This window comes from Equus caballus, chromosome 3 (assembly GCF_041296265.1).
Source record: "Equus caballus isolate H_3958 breed thoroughbred chromosome 3, TB-T2T, whole genome shotgun sequence".
NCBI classification, from domain to species: Eukaryota; Metazoa; Chordata; class Mammalia; order Perissodactyla; family Equidae; genus Equus; species Equus caballus.
Window position 1 is genome coordinate 68096541 of NC_091686.1, and position 9390 is coordinate 68105930.

General features: G+C 39.2%; 1 protein-coding gene across 1 annotated transcript in view; it reads right to left on the reverse strand.

Annotated features, from left to right (window-relative positions):
- Positions 1 to 8152, reverse strand: part of AFP (alpha fetoprotein) — a 29849-nt gene extending 21697 nt beyond the window's left edge. The window contains exon 1 of the mRNA XM_070261690.1: positions 8003 to 8152. The gene's annotated coding sequence lies outside the window, so the exon portion shown is untranslated. The remainder of the gene's footprint in view (positions 1 to 8002) is intronic.
- Between the last annotated feature and the right edge of the window lie 1238 nt (positions 8153 to 9390).

Here is a 9390-nt window from a genome sequence, read left to right on the forward strand (position 1 = left end):
ATAATTTTGCATATATGTCAAACTGTGAAGTGGATTGGCTGCACTGTTCATTTAGCAACTCCAGATGATTATGGTAATACTAAATAAAGGGCGCTTACAAACACCATCTGCTTCTCAGAGTGGTTCACTTCGTATATCCCCTATCCATAAGTGTTCTCAATCTTGGATGCGCATTAAAATCACTAGAGGAACTTTTAAAATTCCCAATGCCTAGCTTGTACCCCAGACCAATTAAATCAGAATCTTTGGAGGTGGAACTTAGGCATCAGTATTTTTTAAAGTTTCACATATGATTCACTATTCTAAAGTTAAGATTAAAAAAACCAAATAAGGTACAGTAGGCAATAAATAAATATGGTACATTCATAAAATGGAGTAATATGCAGCCATCAAAATAATTTTGTGGAAGAATATTTACTGATATGGAAATATGCTCATAATATATCATTAAGTGGAAAACAGGCGAAAAATAATATATGGAAAAATCCCATTTTCGTGCCTCCTCTCTCCCCTCAACCCCTAAAAAAGTATAAAATAAAAGACAGGAATAATAGACCACAAAGTTTTAACACTGGGTTTCTCTGGATGGTAGGACTGCAGTGAATTTCTCTCTCTCACTCTCTCTCTTTCAAGACTTGTTCAATGGAAAGCTGATATGTAATTTTAAAAATAAAATTTAAAAAACTGATTATATTTTTTAAAAATAAACCATACTGTAAATTACTAGGGCAAATATTTAAACAAAAGTTCATCAGAGCCTTTTTACATAAACTTCTAGAACTTCTGGGAGATATAAGGATTTATCATAGCATGAACAAGTTCTTCATTGCTGGTCAAGTAATATCCCACTCATGTGATGGTTTCTGTTCATTTTCTGCTGTGTGTGGCCACCCTGGGTTTTGTCTCCTGAGGAACACACTAACCGGGAGCAAGCCTTGCTCCTACTCCCCAGTGAGAGGCGCTGCTGACCTTGTCTACCCATTTGAGTATCAACGGGGCACCTCTCTCCTACTATCCCTGAATAGGGCTCTTTACTCAAATATATGAAAACAAAAGCATTAGTTATGAAAAACTAACCCATTTTATGAAGCAATCTACATTCCGTGTGACCAGGCACGGGTAAAATATCCCCCAGCCTTTCACAGTGCCTGGTCCCCAGCCAGCGCTCAGTAACATTTGCTGAACAGTGAATGTATTTGTTCAAAGACAAGAAGTTACGGGAGAGGGAGAGGTTACATTCAGCAAATCTCAGCTTCCATAACTCTGAGATCTTTGTAACTGTATAAACCATATTTCAAGTCTTATGCTAATATAGAGATGCAATCTGAAATGTTGGACAATCCAATCTCATCTTCTCATCAAAAGATTAGAGGGAACCTATGTAAAATGTCTAGCAAATAGTAGGCATTTACTAAAGTGCGAGTATTACAATATTATAAATATAAATATAAATAGACACATCCCTACAAATAATACGTGCACATTAATCTGACGTATGTTGTGTCCGCCACCAACATCCGGATGCTGAAGAAACTAAACCAGGAGTAACAACCTTACTGTCAGTCCATGTCCTATTTAGATCTCTTCTCTGATATTGTGCTGGTTTGTGTCATTCTTTAATCTCCTTCCATATTCTCCCTTACCGAGCAGGTCTCTGCTATTCCCTGTCATATGATCAGAAAGACAGTACAGTGTCACGGTTAAACATGTGGGCTCAGGGACCCGGTTTGAATTTTTTCCCTGTCATTTATTAGCTACATGACTTTGGGTGAGTTATTTAATTTTTCTGGGTTTTATTTTCATCATCTATAAAATGAAGCTAGTGATAGGATCCCCTTCATGATTAAATAAATTAGTGAGCGTAAATGGATCGGAATAGGGCCTTGCACAGAGTAGCACTTAATAGATGTGAGTTTTATTTACTCATTCAACAAAAAGATGGAATATGCATATCAGGCACTGTTCTTTGACGGGAATAATCAGCCACAAGCAACAGGCACCATCCCTGCTCTTGCTGAGCTTACCATCTACTAGAGAGACAGTTATGTCAGCAATCACAACATGGTGTGATGGATGCAGTGATAAGTGGAGTGAAGAGGAACACCTCACATCCTTGGAGGGAGTCGGGGAAGGCTTCCTGGAGTAGGCAGCTTCTTGGTGGAGACTGGTAGAAAAGTTGGAGGTGGGTCAAATAAAGACGGAGGGAAGAGTGTCCCAGGCAGACGTAGAAAGCAATGGAAAGGCCCACTGGTAAGGGCGAGCACGGCTTATTTAAGGGGCTGGAAGAAATGCAATTTCGGTGAAATACGAATTTTAAAAATGAGAGAGCTTATTCTATAAAGGGAATTTCTGGCAAAGTTGGCAGGGCCACGTCTCAAAAACCTTTTAAATCAAGCTTACACCTCATCCTAAGATAATGGAAATCTACAAAGGGAGCTAACAAAAATCACGTTTGTGTTTTGAAACCATCTCTCATTATAAAAGGGGACAAGTTTATGATAAGGAGGCCAGTTAGGAAGTTTTTACAATAACATAGTCCAGTAAGTTGCCTGGATGAGAGTAGTGCTAATGGGAAATGAGAGTTGCAGATGGAATTAAATAGTATGAGTGAGATAAACTCAAAAGGATTTATTTACTGAATATTTGCTCAGTTTGGGATATATTGAGCTTAGGACAGAGAGACAAGTTTACTCAAACAGTCCTGGTTTTTGCCTGTTGACTTAGTGTAATTATTAAGCCAAATGCCCTGGTTTACTGTTGAAGTATCTTTAAGACCTCCAAAGTAGAGAAGTTGATGGACACTTCAACAGTGCTTCTTATCCTCTGGACCGAGATCAAGGCTGGATATGGAGATTCAGGAGCCCTCGGCTTGTAGATGGTTATTACAGCCACACATTTGGATGAAAAAGAGAGATTGTAGTGAAAAGAGGTATCCTGAGGAACGTCAAATTTTAAGAGACAAGCAATAAAGAGGAGCTTTGAACCGGAGTTTGTCTACTAACTGCAAACAAGTCTTGATCTATATGTGCCATGGTTCAAGGTTTAGTCCTAAGTACACAACCCACATGGAATGCTTTTCCAGTGCCCTAATTCTGGTTCTGTTTACTTTTTCATAAATCTGTGAAACTGCTCAGAAGCAACTTAACACGACAAACTGGACTTTGGTACCAAACAGATTCTAATCTTGGCTGTGACAATTATTAGCCATATGACATTAGGCAAATAATTTAATCTCTCTGATTCTTAATTTTGTCACATAGCTAATGAAAATGATAATATTTCTTCAGAAGCTTTTTTATGTGTAGATGGAATAATGTATTTAAAATGTCTGATCCCTAACAGACATTTTACAAAGATAACAATAATTATCATGATCAGCATTGCTATTAGTGTTCAATGTTAGATGTACTCTTCTTCAAAGCAGTTAAGCTATACGTGTGGTTACTAGAAAATGCCCTCTCTTCAGACAATACCAGACCATGTACTCTTCTGGGATCTATTTTGTTCTTTGTTGGTTTGAGTGATTGGTTATTTGAAAAAACATTTTTTTTAATCTCTCTTCCTCTTTCCCATTAATGCTTGTAAAACCCTCATCCATCCTTTAAGGTCTATACCAAATAATTCTCCATAAATGTGTATCTCATTACTCCGTAACTAGGAAAGAACTTTCTCACCTTTGACAACTTATGACACCTCTTAGGTTATTTTTTCGTCGTTCTTCTCATCTGACCTTATGTCACAGTCATTTATAAGCCTATGCAATTCTTCCTAGATAGTCGACTTCTTGGATTCAAGGACTCATCTTCCTGACTCCTATGGTGCTAGCACAATATCTGGCACAAAAAAGAGCCTTTATAAGTAGAAAATGAATGGCCCTGAATCAGACTGTCATAGTCAGGATCACTCATCAGTCCTCACTCATTCATTTGACACATATACCTTTCTCACCACAGAGCACTCTTGAAATTTATGCTGTATGTCTGAGAAGAGGATAGAACCTAGGATCATGAGATGAAGCTGAGGAGTCTGACTGCAAGTCACAGAGCTTGAAACAATCTCCACGGAGCAGATAAAACCCACATTCCAACAGGATGAATGTCCTCAAAGTCCTCCAGCCTCTTGTCTCTTTAGATTTAATTATATTTGGCCCTGTGCTGACCCCACATACTGAGAGCAGCCAGAATTACTACCAACACCCTGGCCAAATTTCTAAGAATTCAGGAGTAGGGAGGACTGCTCACATTTAGCCTTGACATCTCTGCCCTAATTTCCTGGTGCTGCTAAATTTTCTCTTTGGCTGTGCCTTATTTTCTGTCCTATACATGCTATCTCTTCCCTGTCCTGAACCCGTGTTGGGTACGCCTCAATCGCTTTTTCAAAGATGCCCCAACACATGTGTGTGTCAAGGAACTTGGAATCAAACATCAAAAGGCCTTTTCGGCTTGTATCAACACCCCTGACTCTCCTCATTTCGAGCCCTGACCAACATCCTCCTTTCTTGGTCTCTCCTGGTCCTCATTTATTGTCTTTTCTCACCTAGCTCCAGCTTCTATATTCCCTTTCCTCTTACTGTCTTCAGGCAGAGAAAACCATCTCTCCTTTTGTTTAATTTTAGCCTATCCAAATCAAGCTCTGGAACAGGAAACCACCTTTCACCTTTGCTGCCCCCCAAAAGCCATTGAAGTATTTTGCTCAAAAAAAGAGACAGTTTTCCTTGATCAGAGGGACTTTGCCTATGGTTTTTAGGGAGTGAGTGGACATTTTTTCCCTCCCTTCTATACGAGGAACAAAGTGAGAAGGATCAGAGTCAGAGAAAGCAATCAATCTGCCTGCCAAATGGCTAGAAGTGCCATGAGGTCAGCGAGGTGAAGGAAGACATCAACTAAGTCAAGCAGAGAAGGAGCAGAGTGAGTCAAGGGCCAGTCAAAATAAATTTCACGCAAATCTACGGTCCGTGAGCAGCGTTTCTCTTTATGTGGGTTGGCTGCTCCTGCAGTGATAAGCATGGGTCCTTAAAACAGCTCAACTGGTCCACACACTCAGATTACAAACTGCCTGAGGGAAGCAATCATGCTTTGAGAACATCTTCTAAAAGTCCTAGAAGAATAAATTGTACAGAAAAAGCACTTTCTAAATACTTTTTCTTAATGACATATACTTTCTCTAATGAGAAAATACTATGACCCCTCTCTTCCCACCTTCTATAGCAATGACACATGATGAGAAATTACAAGGGAGGTCTGGCCTTAAGCCGTCATCAGCGTAATTGCTGGATGCTCCTTTTCCTCAGCAACATTGCGAGATGGCTCACTGTCATAAGAGATTCAGAAAAATCCCCTACAAGTCCAGAGATTTCACACACACATATGAACTAAATGTCTGTGTCCTCGCAGAATTCATATGTTGAAGTCCTAACCCCCAATGTAAACCCTGCTGGAAACTTGATCTCGGATTTTCCAACATCTAGAACTGCGACAAACTAGATTTCTGTTGCTTAAGCTGCACAGTCTGTGGTAGTTTGTTATGGTTGTCTGAGCAGACTAAGACACACACACACACATCTCTATAAATATGCATTCTTCCCCTGGGAAATATATGCCATAAAAACTAGAATTATGATCTATTGTTCTTAGACAAATTGTACTGCTTCCCAGAATATAGGCTATGTTTTAAATAACTCTTCTTCATTTAGAGAAACACTGCTTGTTTTTGATGTTCCTAGAAAAGAATAAGAACATATGTGCTCTCCAGTATTCTGTGGGAGGTAAGAAATTTGTGAGTAGATTGCACCGTGGCCCCACAATTTCCGTCATGAGAAAAGTAATAAAACGGGTCAGAGCATGTCTCCATGCCCATCCTCGATGCCTCACGGTCATCCTTGCCTTGAATCACCTTTCTCCCAAGCAATGAGTCTGTTGTCCACCCCATCGCAAGGTTAGGGAGGCCAGCTCTCTCATCCAAGACTGGTGCGATTACGGAAGAGCCAGTCCTTCCGCGCTAGGAGGAGCACTGGAGTGAATATCTGGATATTGCTCGTGCTGTTCTACATTTTTCCTCTTATTGCAATTTAAAAAAGCAATCAAGAGATCATCGTAATTTGGGCACATATTCCTTTGGACAGCCACTGGAGCTAACTCTGTCCCTTATAGCCTTTTGTCCTAGTGACAAACCCAAAGACATGGGCTAACTTTATCTGAAACTTTAAAGTATATCTGCCTTGATGACTGCCCTTTCCATCACTGGAAGATGTTTGTGATTCCTGATACTCAACCCTGTGGCTCCTCAAATTACCAACCAAATGACTCCACCTGAGGTGGGTGAGGGCCTTCGCTCCGCCCAAACAGGATAGACTCCCTCTCTCTGTCACTTACAACACACCCAGTGACACTGCTCCTTAATTCATTTCTTCTCTTAAGATTCTTAAGACCAGCCTTTTAAATAACCAGTCCCTAGGGTCCAGATATCAATTGACTAAATGAATTAATGAAGAAATTTGCAACAAACAGAACTGAGAGACCTGAGTGCAGCTGAAGAGTAAATGTGGAAAAGTGATCTGCTCTTTTGCATGCAATATTTTTCAGATATTTTCCAGGTCACTGCTTATAGTCTAGTGCTGAAGAAATTACACACGGTTCACATGAATTAAATAAAATGGACAAGATGATTATTATTCCAACTATATATCAACCATTACATGTAACATTTTATTAACATAAACTCTTTCCTTAGTCAGAAAAAGATTCTAGTTTCCCAAAAGATACATCTCAAAATGCTATAACGCACTTTCTCTGTTGCCGTACAAATAGCCATGTATTTATTTATCAGTTACTCACACAAGAGAGATAATTTTGATAATTTTAAATGAATTGGATTGATGCAAAAGTGACACCATCATATGGAACATTACTAGGTCAATCAGTTTTGAATATGCAGTTCTTTATGTGTTTTAATTTGGGAGAATTTTCATTATTTCACATTTTTATAATACAATATATCATTATGCTTATCTTAAAGCACAAACTTGTATGATTCAAATTTGCATGAAATTCAATTTACTATATTTACTATTTTGGAAGTCCAGAAAATTATTGTAAGTCAGGATTCTGTGATTTGTAGTTTAGAGTATTTATAGCCCATAACATAAATCAATTTATTCATCTAATTTTTATTGAATACCCATTATGAACCAGGTTATGCTAAATGCCAAGGGAGACACATGAACTTCTAATTCATGGTCCCTTCTGGTGAGAAACACTATCTAGTTGAAGAGACAGACTTATAAATGAACTGATACCATTCAACAAGCCTGCTCTCAGGAGTCATAGCCATGTGTGTTCAAATTCTAGCTCTAGGACTCAGATTTTACATATTTAAAATAGATATAAAATCTACCATAATTACAATAAAACGTGAATGCTGTAATAAGTCAAGTTCAAGAGCGAAGGGCTATCAGAGAAGAAAGTGCTCTACGCAGGGAAGTTTCCTCAAAGAAGGTGACCTTTGAGTGAATTAAGCAGATAAAGAAGAGAGAGAAAGACATCTCAGGTAGAAGGAAAAAGCATACACGAATAAAGCATGGTGCGTTACTGAATAGTAAAAGGTTCAAACTGATTCAACTATTGAAGGGAGGGTGAAAAAAGAGATTGGAAAGATAGTGAGTCACTTTATAAAAGGACTAAGAGGAGCAAAGAGAGTTGTTAGGCAAGGAAGGAAGGGTAGACATGATGTGATTCCATGTGTAGTTTCCATATATCCAACATATCTGTTATAAAACAGCAGTCTTATCACACTCTTAGCCGCTCCTTCAAAAACCAAACCCCTAAAATGTTAACAATAGTAACAAAAATAACTAAACCCACACTCAACTCTAGGAGGCACCCTTTACATTTTACTCTATATTAATGATGTCCTCTGGATTTATGCAACACCAGCATGAGCCCATGTGAAGTATACTAATTTATCCACTATGATTTAGAATAAGGAGTAGAAAAGTGATACATACCTGCTCATTGTCCAATCAGCGCACCTGAAGATTCTTCCTAATGTTCAGGCACCATTTCTTCCTGTTCAGGTCCGGGTACCATCTCTTTATTGGTATAATTTGCCTTATTGTCAAATGCATCTCATTCTTGGCTAATTTTATAGCTGCCATCTCAAGAAAAAGATAGCAGTGTTGTTATTCGTGATGTAGTGGCTCCTTGGAACCTGTTTGTATTGAAACAAATAAATCTTCTTCCCTCTATAGTTCTCTATCATTTATTTAATTTAATACTGGTTATATCATTATTCTTGATGATGCATCATGCGTCATATCACCACAAATTCTGGCTTCCAATGACTCTCTTAAATGTTATTATTGTGCTTCATTGACAATAACCACAAATGCAAGTCTCTGGTCATCTTAAATTTACGGTTACAACTTTCTTAGCATAAATATAGATCAACACATCTTCCAACCACGTTTTCTCCTGAACTCTTAGACCATAATCACTATATTTCTAGAATGTGAACTCTTTATATGATAACTGCGCTCCTGCCTCCACATACAGCCACCAACAGGGAGGATAGGTGATGGGCCTGTGGTGGAGCAAGAAGAGTGATCCCATTCCTCCAAGGGCTTTTTGGCAGGGCTTAAGGCCAAACCCAGGGGAGCACAACATAACCACATCGGTGGGGGCAGGAGAAGACATGAACTGGAAGGCCCGAGGGGCATCTCAGAGCAATGCTCTCCAAAGCCCTTGGAAGCAATGGACATGTCCACCACGAAAACTGCATGACACTTGATGTGGAGTTTGTGGAGGGATTGGAGTGACCACCCCGGGTGCCAGTGGCAGGAAGCACACTGGGTAAAGGACACTGCCACCACTCCTGCCACCTTTGTGTACTCTAAACAAGGTTGCCTTGTTGGAACACAGACAGGAAAGAGCTGCTGGATGAGCTCAGGCCCAAAAGTCAGTCAACAGTCCAGACCCTAAACTTATCGTGCGTCAGATGTGAGTGTGTCACTCAAAACTCACTGAAGAGAGTAGGGAAAAAATGGATCTAACTTAAGTAACTTTGGAAAACGATGTTTTGACTGGAAATTGTAAGGCTAAAGACAAAAAGAATTGTACGTAGACAAGTTGGTAAATTTGTTTCCCATGGAGGTATGAGTCAGAAACTCCTTCATAGGATCCTGGGGTTGAAAGAATGGATGGTACATAGTGAGAACCAAGTTTCTCACCATCAAAGAGGGAAGCAACAAATAAGCAAGAAGGGGAGGCTCAAATGTACTTTGTGGTTCTGGAATAGTCAGAGACATCATTATGAACTCATATTTACCTAAATAGATAGATATATGATAGATAGATAGATGGATAGATAGATAGATAGATAGATAGATAGATAGAT